This window comes from Pinus tabuliformis, chromosome 8 (assembly GCF_031772625.1).
Source record: "Pinus tabuliformis cultivar Carrire ecotype Pingquan chromosome 8, CPIR1, whole genome shotgun sequence".
Classification (NCBI taxonomy): Eukaryota; Viridiplantae; Streptophyta; class Pinopsida; order Pinales; family Pinaceae; genus Pinus; species Pinus tabuliformis.
The window spans coordinates 1,920,246,290-1,920,261,366 of NC_142294.1; the positions used below are offsets into that span (position 1 = coordinate 1,920,246,290).

The window sequence follows — 15,077 nt, forward strand, 5'->3', positions numbered from 1 at the left end:
ATGTGCAGTGAGAAAGAAGAGGTTCACACTAATAAAGAATGAAGCATCATAAATCAAGTGTAAAATTGGGAAAGAAATCAAGTGTTGGCCGTGGATTTTCCCGGCACACTTGCGTTGTATCTTTGAAGGTTTTATCATATTATAAATATATAATTGTGGGCAGACTCGTTTGGGAGTTGCCCCTCCCGATTCATATGAATGTTGTTGTTAATATTTCAGTTTAAGTTATGCATGATGGTGTTATGATGTATAATGAAGAATGAAGATTAAAGCATTTATATGATAAGATAATTGGTTAATGCATGTTATATCGGTTTAAGAAGAAGTTGATATCGGTTAATGCTCGGTTATCTTGGTTAAGGCGTAGTCCATAAACGTACACTTGGCCACAAGTGGGCGTTCGGTGGTGCCGCACACCGCCCAATTAAAGAAAAAAAGATTGGGGGCGTGACAGGTGGTATCAGAGCTCGGTCGGAGATGGTGAGCAATTGCTCGTGACAGGTGAAGATAAGGTATGGAGAACAACCAAGGGCTTGTAACCTTGAATATTTGTGGCAAAGATGTTCAAGCGTTGGCAAAAACAGGTGGTCCTTATAACCTTATATCGACACGGTTTGTAGAAGAAGTTGGGCTGATATCTACTATGGAAAACTGGGAGATAACCTCGTGGAACTTGGGAGTAGGCATGATACGAGACATACCTGTACAGTTGGAAAGATGTAGAGGTCAGCTGGACTTCGTGGTGATAAATACTGATGGCATTGACGTAATACTTGGACAAAATGGACTTCTTCAGATTGAAGAAGCAATAGATGAAATTGCGGACCAAGAAGAGGAAGTCTTGATGGCCGAAGATGTTGAGGACTTGACTATGATGGAGGTTAGACTTGAAGATGATCAAGCTAAGCCCGAATCATGTAGCTCATGGGCATGGACCGACGAAGATACTCATATGGAAGGACCATGTGATGATGAGGAGATGATGGAGGCCGAACTTGAGTTTAATCCAGTTGAACCAGGATCATGGATGGACACTCACATGGAAGAACCACATGAGGATGAGGACTCGATGAAGGCAGAACTTGAAGGTGATCAGGTTGAACCAGGATCGTGCAGCTTATCGACATGGGTGGGTGAGGTCACTCATATGGAGGAGCCTCATATGGAAAAAGTAAGTATTGGTACATATGTTTCATTTGGGCATTTGGTAGATGGTTCATGTGTAGAAGGGGACAAGAACAACTTGTCTAAGAATGGAGACATTTTACCATGGATGACTATGATGGAGCCTTGTATGGAGAAACAAGGACCGCTGGTTGCTGAAGGGCTTGTTGAGGATGCTTGCTACCTTGAGATGGAAAGGGCAAGACCTCCAGACAAGGGTGGAACTTGATGATCGTTGCAGATGAGGGGGTCATGCTTTAGCCACATGGCTAAGTGCCCGGCGTGACTCATGGACTGATTGAAGGGCACACCTTTGGGTGGACTTCTCATGACCGAAACCAAAAGGTAGTCTTGGTGAACCTTTGGTGGAGGAGCTATGGAGAAGGAACTCATGATGATGTGGTTGGTGACCGAGTTCACTAAACCAAAGGTTGATTACTTGGATGGATTCTTGATGAGTCGGGGTGTGACAGGTTGCTTTGAGGAACAACCGATGGTGATATGAGGATGTGCATTCTCATGGGTTGGACGTGACGGTTGGATTGATCACCCAACTAGTTCAAACATGGGGGTTAACAGTGTACAGAGATATGTTGGCATTTGTTGAAGTATCAAGGCAGCAGTTCACGTGAGGACGACATGTGATTGAGATGACTTCCTGTTGATGACGATCTTGGTAGAGGGCTACCGAGATGATATGTTGTCGGGACGACAACGTTTTCGGGTGGAGGAGAATGTAACGCCCTGGAGTCTCGGGCAGGCGTGCACGACGACGGGTTGATGTGCGACCGGGCGAAACACCCTTCACACGGAGCTGACGAGCCGGAAATTGAGGTGCGGACACCCGAGCTAGCGGTGCGGTCACCCAAGCTGGCGGTTAGGCATGGCAAACCATGGTTCGGTGCGGTGGACAAGACGAATAGGTGAACTATGCGGAAGAGCGAGGCAACGGTTGAGGACGCGGTTCTGCAGACAAACACGATGAGCGGACGCCCGATAGTGTGACGGGGCTGTAGAAATGTGCGACGAAACAGCGTTGTAGTGCGACGAATATATGGAGACACGTTGGCCGAGATGTGGCCAAGTGTCGAATAGATATATTAAGAGCACGAAAATGGAGCTTATGCGCACGAAGTGGCATAAGCGTATATATATATATATCAGCGCATTAACATATGTTATAAGGCCGTGAACGCATGTGAAGATATATTACAATACGCATACGTGGATTTATATGGGGTAAATGGGGATGGCCGTAAGTGAATGCCCCCTTTAAAACATATAAAAGGATGCGTGGGACGAATGTTGACACATGGCGAGTAACCAACGTGACATATGTATGGGCATAAAGAACATATAATGGCGGTTATATGTGCGTAATAAAATATAATGTGTACATGCGTGGACCTATATGTAAATGACGTGGTGGCATAAAACATACGAAGGAAAACATGTACATATATATCAATGGAGGAACCGACATACATTATGTGGGCTTATATATATATGTGGGTGACATATAAATATAAGCAAACGACAAAAAAGGAATAAAGTAAATGGTATACGTGGCCTTATATGAGAAATGGGAATGGCCATTAAAAATATGAAGGAACGTATAGTGAATAAGACAAATGAACAGCCGACGTGTTGATATATGGAGAGCGTATTATTATTTGGGACGTCGGCCCATGGATGGACACGTCCCTTGGAGGATAGTGATATGCGTATAAATAACATGTCATGAGGTTCATTTGGGGGCATCGATCCATCGCTCTTGTCTTCGCATATCAAGTGAGGAATTGCGCAGTTCTTATGCGCATAACTCATGCGCATGACAAAGAGAATGCGAGGAGTTTCTACTTGGAGTTTGGGAGAACGAGCTACGGTAATTGGACAGCAGGTTGGTTGTATGATTGCGCAGATCATGTGAGTATTTGGGTACGCTCGGGCAGCAGCGTAGTGGGATATACATAACAGGTTGTCTCGGTTTGGAGATCGTATGAGAGCACGGTTTTATGCAGTCGGTTATACCTTGAGGAGTGAGCAGCTTGCGCAGTTTCGGTAAGAATACCTCACGGTCTATGGTATGAGGATACGGTTGTGAGTGCTGGTCTATGATCTCGGTTGGGTACATAATTTAGTGCAGAATTTGGGTGAATGGTGTGGTGACCTGGGTGGGTTTCGTTCACGTCCAAAAGGTGCAGAATTGGTGTACGATTAAGGCTTCTCGCCTCGTTGTAAAATTGGGAAAGAAATCAAGTGTTGGCCGTGGATTTGCCCGGCACACTTGCGTTGTATCTTTGAAGGTTTTATCATATTATAAATATATAATTGTGGGCGGACTCGTTTGGGAGTTGCCCCTCCCGATTAATATGAATGTTGTTGTTAATATTTCAGTTTAAGTTATGCATGATGGTGTTATGATGTATAATGAAGAATGAAGATTAAAGCATTTATATGATAAGATAATTGGTTAATGCATGTTATATCAGATATCATTTTTTGGGATTCAACTGCGTTAAGTAAGTCATTCAAACGTATGACCATTTCCATGAGAGGTAGTCGTAACTGACTAATTTCTCATGATTTTTGAATAGTTCACTTAGCACTCATTGCATCGGGTGATGCTCACAGGGGTGAAGAAGTGGGATTGAAACTAGTGAAATGTGGAGAACGAATCACATAGCATCAATCATCACTTCCGGGGCTTGCACCCGGTAACCAGGACTTCCCAGGAGGTCACCCATCCCAGAACTCCTCTGGCTTATATCGTTTAAGAAGAAGTTGATATCGGTTAATGCTCGGTTATCTTGGTTAAGGCATAGTCCATAAACGTACACTTGGTCACAAGTGGGCGTTCGGTGGTGCCGCACACCGCCCAATTAAAGAAAAAAAGATTGGGGGCATGACACCCTGCCTTGTACGACCTGCCTCACCATATTGCTTTGCCATCTCAATTCCTCATTTCAACTTTTCACCAGTCCAAGTGGTCTTGGGTCGTCATGGCCCGGGCACCCGTTGGCCGTGGTGCCAACTTAAGGCCTTGACATTTATTCTAGAGTGTCCCTCATTGCTTGCATCTATGCGTTTCTGGATATGGTATCAAGCATCCTTGCTCGTTTGTGTGTTATTATATCACTAGAGTGTACCCTTAAAATGAGTGGACTTTCCCTAATGTATGTGTATAATGAGTGGACTTTCCCTAATGTATTTGTATTTTTAATGATCAAGGAAAATTTTCAGAGGTCATTGATTACGAATTTTTTTAGGAAATTAAGAAATTTGTGTTGAAATGGGTTCATAGGTTTTTGGACACCTGGTTTGACTCGAGCAAGCGGTTTATGACTTCTGAATTACTATTTTGTACACAAGTGAGTTAAAATGTATAATGATTGTAACCATTGTTGGAAAATCGAGAGTGGATAAGTTAACTGCTCCCGCTAAATATCCATTCCACGACAACTTCAAAAAGGACTTTTGCAGACTTTCCTTTTTTGATATAGTTAAATATGGAAATATCCAATGTTTACATCAGAAACTCATTCTTGATTTTCTTAGATACACTCTTAAAGCCTATAAAATGGTAAATATATTGAGGTTTAAGATCACTCATTGTGCGAAATACTGAAGAAGTTTTCATTGTGCTTCCTCTACACTCCCTTAACTTTGCACGTCTGCACTGAACAAAGTGTAATGTAAGTCTTGTAAATTAAGCTTAGAAAAAGAATTACTTAACCAAAATGCTTGGGGAGGTGCCTAGAAGTGTGCACATCCATAGTCTTCAAATTGCAACATGGGGTATGAAAAAGGACATAGTTATCAAGTTCGCCCATATTGGGAAAAACAATTTGAAAATTCGTCTATATGATTCGATTCACCAAAAAATACAATGATATTGATATGATACAAATTTCTTTGGTTGACAATGAGTTTATTACGCCAATAGGAATCCCTCCTATTGCAGTTGGGCACATTAATGATTTTAATGATAAAAAAAAATTATTGGATGGTTTCAATTGAAAGATGACAACATATTCTCGTAGTTGCCACAATATCAATGGATTGAATTCACACTACTAACTTCCCTGCATATCTAAATCACATGATTAAACCTTGTTTAAATTATTTTTTTACAAAGCTCCATTAAAAATTTACCATGCCATTTGTTAATTGACACCTATCAGGATTAACCATAATGGGAAGACTACAAAATGTAACATACACCTTACACATACACTTGGCATAGTAGTGGAAAGGTGTATTTCCGATGGATCTTGTTTATGGCCACCTATAGAGATTAAAAAACTTAAATTAGAAATAATAAAAAATTCTCTATGCATGTGAAACGAATGTCCATTTAAATTCTTAAACATATGGTTGTTATAAAATGGAGGAATAACTCTCAACAAATAACGTAAAGTTTCTTCTCCCAGCATGTCATAAACTTGACCTAATGTCGATTTAAATTCTTAAACGTATGGTTGTTAGAACATGGAGGAATAACTCGCAACGTGGATAAGTAACGTAAAGTTTCTTCGTCGAGCATCTCATCAAGTTTCTTGGGCATTTGCATTTTCTCCCTTTTCCCGCTATCTCTTCTTTGGGGGCATGAAGATCCAATGTTTTAGAATGCCCCAACTCCATCAAATCAGAAGTGAATCAGACTTGGAAAATCAAGCTTTCGCTTAGATTGATAAAACTTATCTAGACTGTTATTGTACCATTAGTCAACTTGGGGACCTGGATAGAATTCTATTTAAATCTGCCTTCAAGAAATGGTGGATTGTTAAAAACACTCTTCAGGCCACTCACTCGTGATTTTATTCATCTTTTTCTTTATTTTATATGTGATTTTAAAGTATTAAGAAATAAATTTAAGGATTTTATCCTCAGCCAACATCATGAGTTAGGGATTGGTGATTTTTATTGGTCTGTTTCTTTCTCATAGATCTCTTCTTAATATATTGAAAATTTGAATAAGGAATTCACCCTCAGCCAACATCATTAATTAGGGTTTGGCTGAGTGTTTTGATTTGTCCAGGCAAAAGAATTGTAATACCAAGAAGAGGGTCTGACACGTTCCTCAGTATCATCAGCCTTCTTGAGCATCGCGTAAACTTGTATAATGGAGGATCCAAGGGACTTATTGATTCAACCATTGAACCTGGGAAAAATTTCTATGTATGCCTTTGTGCCATGGCTTCAACTATAGCTTATGAAAAGAAATTGGTTATCAGAAACAGAGTCACAGAACATTGGGAGGTATTCTTTAGTTTCCATGAATTTTAGTACTTTTTTTTTCATGCAAAACTCTATTTGATTTAATAAATATTTCAACCCGATCCTATAGATGCACTTCGTGGAGTTCTTAGACTACTGGAACGGTATATATGCAACTCTTTGGCTTCCATAATCTATGGTTAAGTCATATTATAGATATATATCTATCTATATATATGTATATGTATATGTATATGTATGTGTATATGTATATATATATATGTATGTATGTATAGAAAATAATTTTTCATTCGCTAATTGATGTTAAGATTGACTTGTATATAATCAGATCACTTGCAAAATTAATCAACACAAGCCTTTATATTCTATGATAAGGAGGTGGACGCCCAACTAATAGTGATAGCCTTCAGAGGGACATAGCCATTTAATGCAGATGACTGGGAAATAGATCTCGATTTCTCATGGTATGAATTCAGCGAAATTGGAAAGGTTCATCTTGGATTTCTAGAGGCTTTGGGTCTTGCAAACCATTCACAAAACCCCCAGATATTCAATAATCATAGTAATTCCGAAAATGTTGTGCCTACTGTTGATATTGATAAGGAAGATCCTGGAAATCTTTTTGCTTATTATGTTCTTCGTAAGAAATTGAAAGAATTATTTCAAGTTCACAGAAATGCAAAATTCATTGTGACAGGCCACAGCCTTGGTGGAGCCTTGGCTGTGTTGTTTCCAATAATTCTATTTATACACAAGGAAGAGTGCTATTGGAGAAAATGGTTGGTGTGTATACATTCGAACAACCAAGAGTTGGAGATGAAGCATTCACAAAGTTTATGAACAAGAACATAAACGAAACACTACCCACATATTTTAGAATTGTCTACTGCAATGACCTAGTTCCCAGACTGCCCTTTGACGATCTAATATTTGAGTACAACCACTTTGGTGTATGCCTTTACTACAACAACTGCTACAAAAATAAGGCACTTACACTGCTGCTCTACACATTCTCTTCAACCAGAAAATCCTATTTCATTTCTGATACAATATTTTGCTCAACCTCATGCTCATATTAAATTGTTTATTTTTTGACGAAATCTTCTGGAGGAGCCCAACAAAAATTTCTCTCTATTATATTTCATCCCCCTAAGCATAAAAGGTTTGTGGAAATTGGTGTAGAGTTTATTCTTGCAATACCCAAAAGGAAGGGACTTCAAAGAAACGAAATTATCGATGCTCTTCAAGATAGCACGGCTAATAATTCCGAGGATTTAGCAAATGTTCATCCATACTATTATGTTAGGTTTTGTTTCTTTCTTTGTGGAGATGAGAATAAGAGTTCTATCTAATGTTCGTCCATATTATTATGTTAGGTTTTATTTATTTTTTTATGGAGAGGAGAATACAAGGTCTTTTAAACTAGAACTCATAAAAGTAATAACAACATTTAGTTGAGAAGTCATTATTTTGAAAATGGTTTTAGATGTTAATTTTTTACAACAATAGGTTTATATCTTGATAATATTGTTTTAAGGAACTAGGTTTAGCTTTATGGTTTTAGAGTAGTATGATTAGGTTTTACGTCAGTAAGTTTAGGTTTAAGATTTTTAATATTGATATTCAATGGTTTGTATAATATTAAAATTGAAATAATTGATCTTAAATTGTTATTATAAAAATGGCCCATCTTATTTATCATCCCAAAATTTTAAATAACATAAATAGTTGTGATCTTTAATGAACAAATTACTTATATAAATTCTTTTTTTCTTGTACAACTAAACTTAATCTTAATTATTATATATTATTTGTTTGTGTTTCCTCAATCTTCCTTCAAAAAACCATTCAGCTAATAAAAACATAACATAGACAATAACATCTACCACAAATGCCAAGAACCTTGTGTTACTATCTCTCCAACCACATTATAGCTACATGTTCATGTTTAAATTAGGAATAAAAACGCTACAAACCATTTATACAAAACAAGTATTGTTAATTGTTTCCATGTAGACAATACAAAAAATGAAAGGATGATTAAAAGGATCTCTCATTTTTAGACTTATTTATTGTTCAAATATGTATTTTTTGTTGAAGAAACTATATTGAGCTAACACAATTTCCATATTTTAAAATTAAAATACTCAAAAAATTAGATGCTTATAAACCTGCAATAAACATGTAATGGATTAATAGCTTGGATCTTTCTATAAATTTGTAGTTACTTTGATTTCATTTTTATTGAAAATGGATATATAAACTTGATCTATAGTCCAGATAATGAAATGAATCATTTTAAATTTATATTATTATGTTTTAATCTATTCATTCATGAAAACTTACAAATATATAAACTTAATTGTAAAATTAAAAAATATAAAAAAATAACAATGCAAATACATAATAATATTTAAAATGGTGAAAACTAATCATTTTAAACCAATTTACAACTTGAACATGTAAAATTGTGTTTCAAAACTTATTTAAACAACCACAATTCACAATTACCCCTTAATGTTTGGTTTATTTATATTCAAGTAATTAATAACATAATAAGTTAATAATAATTGAAAATATTATTTTCTGTTTTAATTTACTAAATCTTAATAATATATAGTCTTTTGTTTTCATAAACAGGGAAACCAAGATAACGGTGGCATGAAATGTAGCTTAAAGAAAACATTAAATTTGCGAGCAGCCATAAGCAAATGAGTAATTTTAAATTTATATTATTAATATTTTTATTTAAGATATCATTAAAACATACAATTTTCTGTTTTGAGAAAATTTAATTTTTTGTTTAAATTGGATAATAAACTTTCTATTTATTAATTTTATACTTAATTATAGTCATAATTATATTAATATAGATATATACATTTAATAACAAAATTAAAATCCAATTTTATTAAAATATTGTTGACACCTAATCCGAAACGGATGGGTGAACTGGACAGTCATCAGGAAGATGAACTGATCCGTTGTATTTATGTATATAAATATGAGTTAGCTAATGAATAATAATATCAGTTTTCTCTCCCGCTCATTCTGGAGTTACCCTGGCCTGACATGGTATCAGAGCACAGGTCCCAGAAATAGTTGTAACTCCTCCTGTTCTAAGAGCTGCTCATACCTGAGCGCTGCTCTCTCTTGAGCGTTGCTCTGCTCTGACATCCTGAGCGCTACTCTGACTTTGATTCCCTGATGCGTTTCTGATTTTGAATTGATATTGAATGCATTCCTGCCCTGACTGCACCATAAGCGTTGATGCGTTCATACTGCCTGAAACGGACGTGAACCTCGGACTCCGTTCCCAAATACTTTACGCAGTTGCATTTGTGATTGTTTTTAATTTTTTCAAGATGAAGAATGTGCTTGGTTATGTCTGTACGCCCCAACGATTGCTCACGGTTGGTGATTCCAGATAGCTCTGTGTATATACATTGTTTCTGTTGCTTTGGGTTTCAAAATTTCCGATTGTCCGTAATCACCCACAGTAACCGTTTTTTGAGATAAGGTCTGCGTTGAAGAGAAGATAGGAAGGGCAGGCTACCGATATGCCTAACCTTCACCAGAACCGTTCTACTTCAGTGTTTTTGAATGTTGTGCCCGCTACCGCTACTCACGCATACCCAAGATTTCGTGGTTTGTAGCTTTTTTTGGTGTAAGCCTGCTCCAGTTTTGGCTATGTCTGGCTTAAATATTTTACGTTGTTTTCAAAATTGCAGGCATAGTTCTCTACTGTAATGTAAGGTACTGAATGAACTATTTATCCATAGACTCTCTATGAGTGGAGCCGGGCCATAATTTGGCAGTAGAAGATCTAAGAGTTCCTTTGCAGCAAGATTGGAAATTTTTCTTTTGGTTCAAAACAAATTAATAATCTGATACAGCTTTTAAATCTCCAGAAACCAGAAATACCAGTCTGGAAACTTTATAAGTGATCGGATTATTTCATGTCAATTTCTTCTGCATTTTTAAAGCTTAGATTTTGAAGATTTCCGTTACGAGCACATTTCCAAGCAGAGCTTAATTGTATTTGAGAAAGCATTCATTTTGTTCCTGTCATTCTGAGTTGCATTACATGTTAATGTGGATGCCGAATTAAAGATCTGGAGCTAAGAAACCAATTGACTTAGAAATTGAGAAGGTCATCTAGGATTTTGGATGGTGCAGCATTTATCTATGAAACGTTGAAAACTCCTGTAATGTGTGTAGCATTTATATATATACATTGTTTAAGGGGGTCGAGCCTGTCTACACATCATTTGTTTCAGAGGATTATAGTTTTTTAAGACTTGGAGATGCTGATGAAAGGATTTAAAATCATCAGCCTTTGATTTGAATGCCTATGCACAGTTTTGTTCATTCAAAGCAGTTGTAATATTGCACAGTTTTTTTATCATTTGAATGATAATGCTGCTTTGAAAATTTAAAGCATTAAAGTGATATTGAAGTGAGGAAAGTTTTTTTTTATCAGCAGAGATATTTTTTTACAGAATGCATTCAATCATCTCTATGGTCGGAATAGTTCTCACTGGCAAGGAGAACTATTCTGAATGGTCTCGGATGGTAAAACACACCCTCATCTACAATGAGCTGTGGAAAGGAGTGTGTGTCGGAGAAGAAGACAAAGACCCTGTGCAGCCTACATCAGATAAAGAACTTGTCATTTGGGAAAACAAGAACATCAAAGCCTATGCATTGATTGCAGCATCTGTAAATGAAGAAGTAAGTCGTCATATTTCAACCTATTCCACTGCCTTTGAAGATTTACAAAAGCTTAAAGAACTCTATGATTCTCATTCTGCACTTGAAGTTGTTCAGCTCATGATTAAACTCTTCACTCTTGAACTGAAAAATAATGATCCCCTTGCTCTTGCATCTGAAATAAACTCTATAATGCATGATATTAAATCCACTAAGGTTGAGCTGGATATCTCTCTTATTGCCTTTCTCAAAGCACTCTATCCTACCTACTCTAATTATCTTATGTCTTTACAAGCAAATGGAAATCTTAAAGACATAACCTTTGAGTCTCTTGTGAAAAAGTTTGCTGAAAGAGAGAAAGCCTTTGGAAAGAAAACAGTCCATGAATCTTCTGAAGAGACTGTTTGCCTTGCTCATAAAGAAAAGCATCCTGCTCAAGATTCTACAAGAGGAAGAGGTGGACGAAGAGGAAGAGGAAGATACTTCAGAGGCAGGGGGGCCGACATTCTCAAGCAGAAAAGGTAGATCTCCATTGCATTCGCTGCAAACGAAATGGATCACATGATGCTTCTACATGCAAGCTACCATGGGACAAAATTGAGCAGAGAATAAATCAGCAGAAAGGTAAAACTGATGACATAGACAAAGGTAAAGCACCTGAATCCGCTCACTATATTGAGGCACAATGTAACATTAGAGTAAATGAAGATTTGTTTAATGCTTCACTTGCTTCTTCGAAAAATGACTGGTTTCTTGATTCAGGAGCAACCTGTCATATGACTCATAGGAAATATTTTTTTGAAGATTTCACTGATAATGTTGATGGAGTAGTATACTTTGCAGATCAGTCAAAAATCAAGCCATCAGGGCTTGGCACAATCAGGCTTAAACTGCCTGGTCTTCCAGACTTTCTTCTGGATCATGTTCTATATCTCCACATCCGCCAGCAAGGTCACTCCATTCATATGTTTGATGGAAAGCTTGAGGTAAGAAAGGCATCTGACCATTCACTTGTCATGAGGGGTATAGAAGAAGAAAGACTTCTTAAACTGCAAGGAACCTCTGCTCATGCACAACATTTTTCATATATTTCTCATCATGAAGAAGGTACACTTCCATCAAGTTTATTATGGCATGCTAGATTTGGACATTTAAACTATGATAGTCTCCGCTTGTTGAAGAAAAATGGTGTTGCTGGTTTGCCTACAATTCCTAGAAAACATAAGCAATGTGATGCTTGCATTCTAGGAAAGCATAGCAAACAATCTTTTCATGATTCAAATTCAAGAGCACATAGGAAGCTTGAACTCATTCATTCAGATTTATGTGGTCCAATGCCTGTTTCTTCTGCAAATGGAAATAAATATATCATGACATTTATTGATGATTACACCAGAATGTGTTGGGTTTATTTATTGAAGAACAAATCTGATGCTTTTCAAACATTCAAGAATTTTCATAAATGGATTGAAAATGATGCACAATCTCATATTGGGTCTATTCGCACTGATAATGGAAAAGAATATACATCAAATGAATTTGAACACTATCTTCGCCAACATGGGATTAAACATCAAACAACTGTGCCTTATAATCCTCAACAGAATGGTGTAGCAGAAAGAATGAATAGAACAATCTTGAATATGGTACGATCCATGCTTTTCTTCAAAAATGTAAAGACAATATTTTGGGCTGATGCTGTTCTATGTGCTGCATATATAAAGAATAGATGTCCATCTAGTGCTATAAGAAACAAGACTCCTTATGAATTGTGGTATGGACATGTTCCTTCGGTAAAACAGCTCAGGATTTTTGGTTCCACCTATTATGCTTTAATACCAAAGGTACATAGAAACAAACTTGGTGCTAGAAGTCGTAAGTGTATCTTCCTGGGGTATTCAAACACATCTAAAGCATACCGCCTCTATGATGAAGTAAATAAAAAGTTTGTTTTATCTAGAGATGTCATTTTTCTTGAATCATCCAAATCTGACAGTGTTGTTGAGCGGCAACTTGATCGCTTAGATAGATTCACACAACCAAAATCATTTCAAGAGTTTGATAATCAGATTCCACATCTTGAAGGGGGGATTCCTATACTAGATCAACATGTGGAATCTTCTTCTGAAGAACAATATCCCCTGCATGACACTCCAACAACGGATGATGCTTTAAGTGATGTAATTGATAGAATTGGGAGACTCAATCTTGATTCAGACCCAACTCAATCAACAGAGCAGCCTGGACCATCTCAGAAAGGTCCCCCAAAATAGCTGACAAAGACACTTGAAAGTGTTCATCCTGATGAAATTGGAAAAACAGGAACCCGAAATACAAACCGACAAGATGGAGGTGATGTAGATAACTCTAATTCACCTGTTGATATGGATGTTACTTATGATTGTGAATTGAACTTGTCTACAGATTTTGAACCAACTTCCTTCAAAGAAGCTGCTTCTCATGATGAATGGAAAGAAGCGATGCAGAAGGAGTATGATGCCCTCATAAAGAGTGGCACTTGGAAGCTGGTTGATCCTCCATTTGGAACCAAACCAATTGGCTGCAAGTGGGTCTACAAGAACAAGTACAAAGCTGATGGCTCACTTGACAAGCACAAAGCTAGGCTTGTGGCAAAAGGTTTTGCACAGAAGGAAGGGGTCGATTATGAGGAAACTTTTGCCCCCACAGCAAAATGGGCCACCATCCGGACACTCTTTGCACTAGCTGCTCAGAACGGTTGGAAAGTCCATCAAATGGATGTAAAAACTGCATTCTTGAATGGAGATCTAAAAGAGAATGTTTTTATGTCCCAGCCTGAAGGATTTGCTATGAAAGGACATGAACACAAAGTATGCAAACTTGTGAAGTCCTTGTATGGCCTCAAACAAGCACCATGAGCCTGGTATGAAAAACTAACTGAGCATCTTCTGAAACTCAACTTCAATCATTTTGATCTTGATGATGCAACTTTATTTATCAAGAAAGTTGGCAAAACAGTTGTATATCTTGTGGTATATGTAGATGATCTTTTAATGATAGGGAACAATGAAAGCTATATTGCATCCATAAAGAAAGAATTAGGAAAATTTTTTGAAATGACTGATTTGGGCTATGTTCATTACTATCTTGGCATTGAAGTAACCCAACATCCAAAGTCCATATTTCTTTCTCAAAAGAAATACATTGGAGATTTGTTAAACAGATTTGGCATGACAGAGTGCAATCCCTTTGTACTCCAATGGAACAAAACTTGAAGCTCACATCTATTGAAGGAAAGGAATTTGAGGATGCAACAAAGTATAGACAGCTTGTAGGAAGTCTCATCTACCTCACTACTACCAGACCAGACATTTCATTTGCTGTTGGAATCCTCTCCAGGTTTATGCAAAAGCCTTGTGAGGGACATTGGTCTGCTGCAAAAAGTGTTCTAAGGTACTTGAAGGGAACTCAAGACCTTGGAATCAAGTATACACAGGTGGACGACTTCAACTTGATTGGATACTCTGATTCAAACTTCGATGGAGACAAAGAAACTGGGGTATCTACTTCAGGATATGCTATGAGTCTTGGATCAGGAGCTGTCTCTTGGAGATCACGCAAACAATCAGTACCAGCAGATTCCACAACAGAAGCAGAATATGTGGCAGCAGCTGAAGCAACGAAAGAAATTGTGTGGCTCAGGAAAATTCTTGAAGATTTGCAGGTAAAACAAATACAATCAACTCCACTCATGATTGATAACACATCTGCAATAAAGTTGGCCAAGAACCCAAAGTTCCATGATCGTACTAAGCACATCAATACTAAATATCATCTGATCCGACATCATGTTGAGGCCAAAACAATCCATCTCCGTCATTGTTCCACAAACGAGCAAATTGCAAACATCTTCACCAAAGCGCTTGGAAGAGAAAAGCTTGAAAGATTCAGAACGATGCTTGGACTCACCAACATCCCTT

At 37.3% G+C, this 15,077-nt stretch overlaps 1 pseudogene; it reads left to right on the forward strand.

Moving 5' to 3' along the window:
- The first annotated feature begins 1,944 nt into the window (after window positions 1-1,944).
- Window positions 1,945-7,683, forward strand: LOC149244176 (triacylglycerol lipase OBL1-like; annotated as a pseudogene).
- The last annotated feature ends 7,394 nt before the right edge of the window (window positions 7,684-15,077 follow it).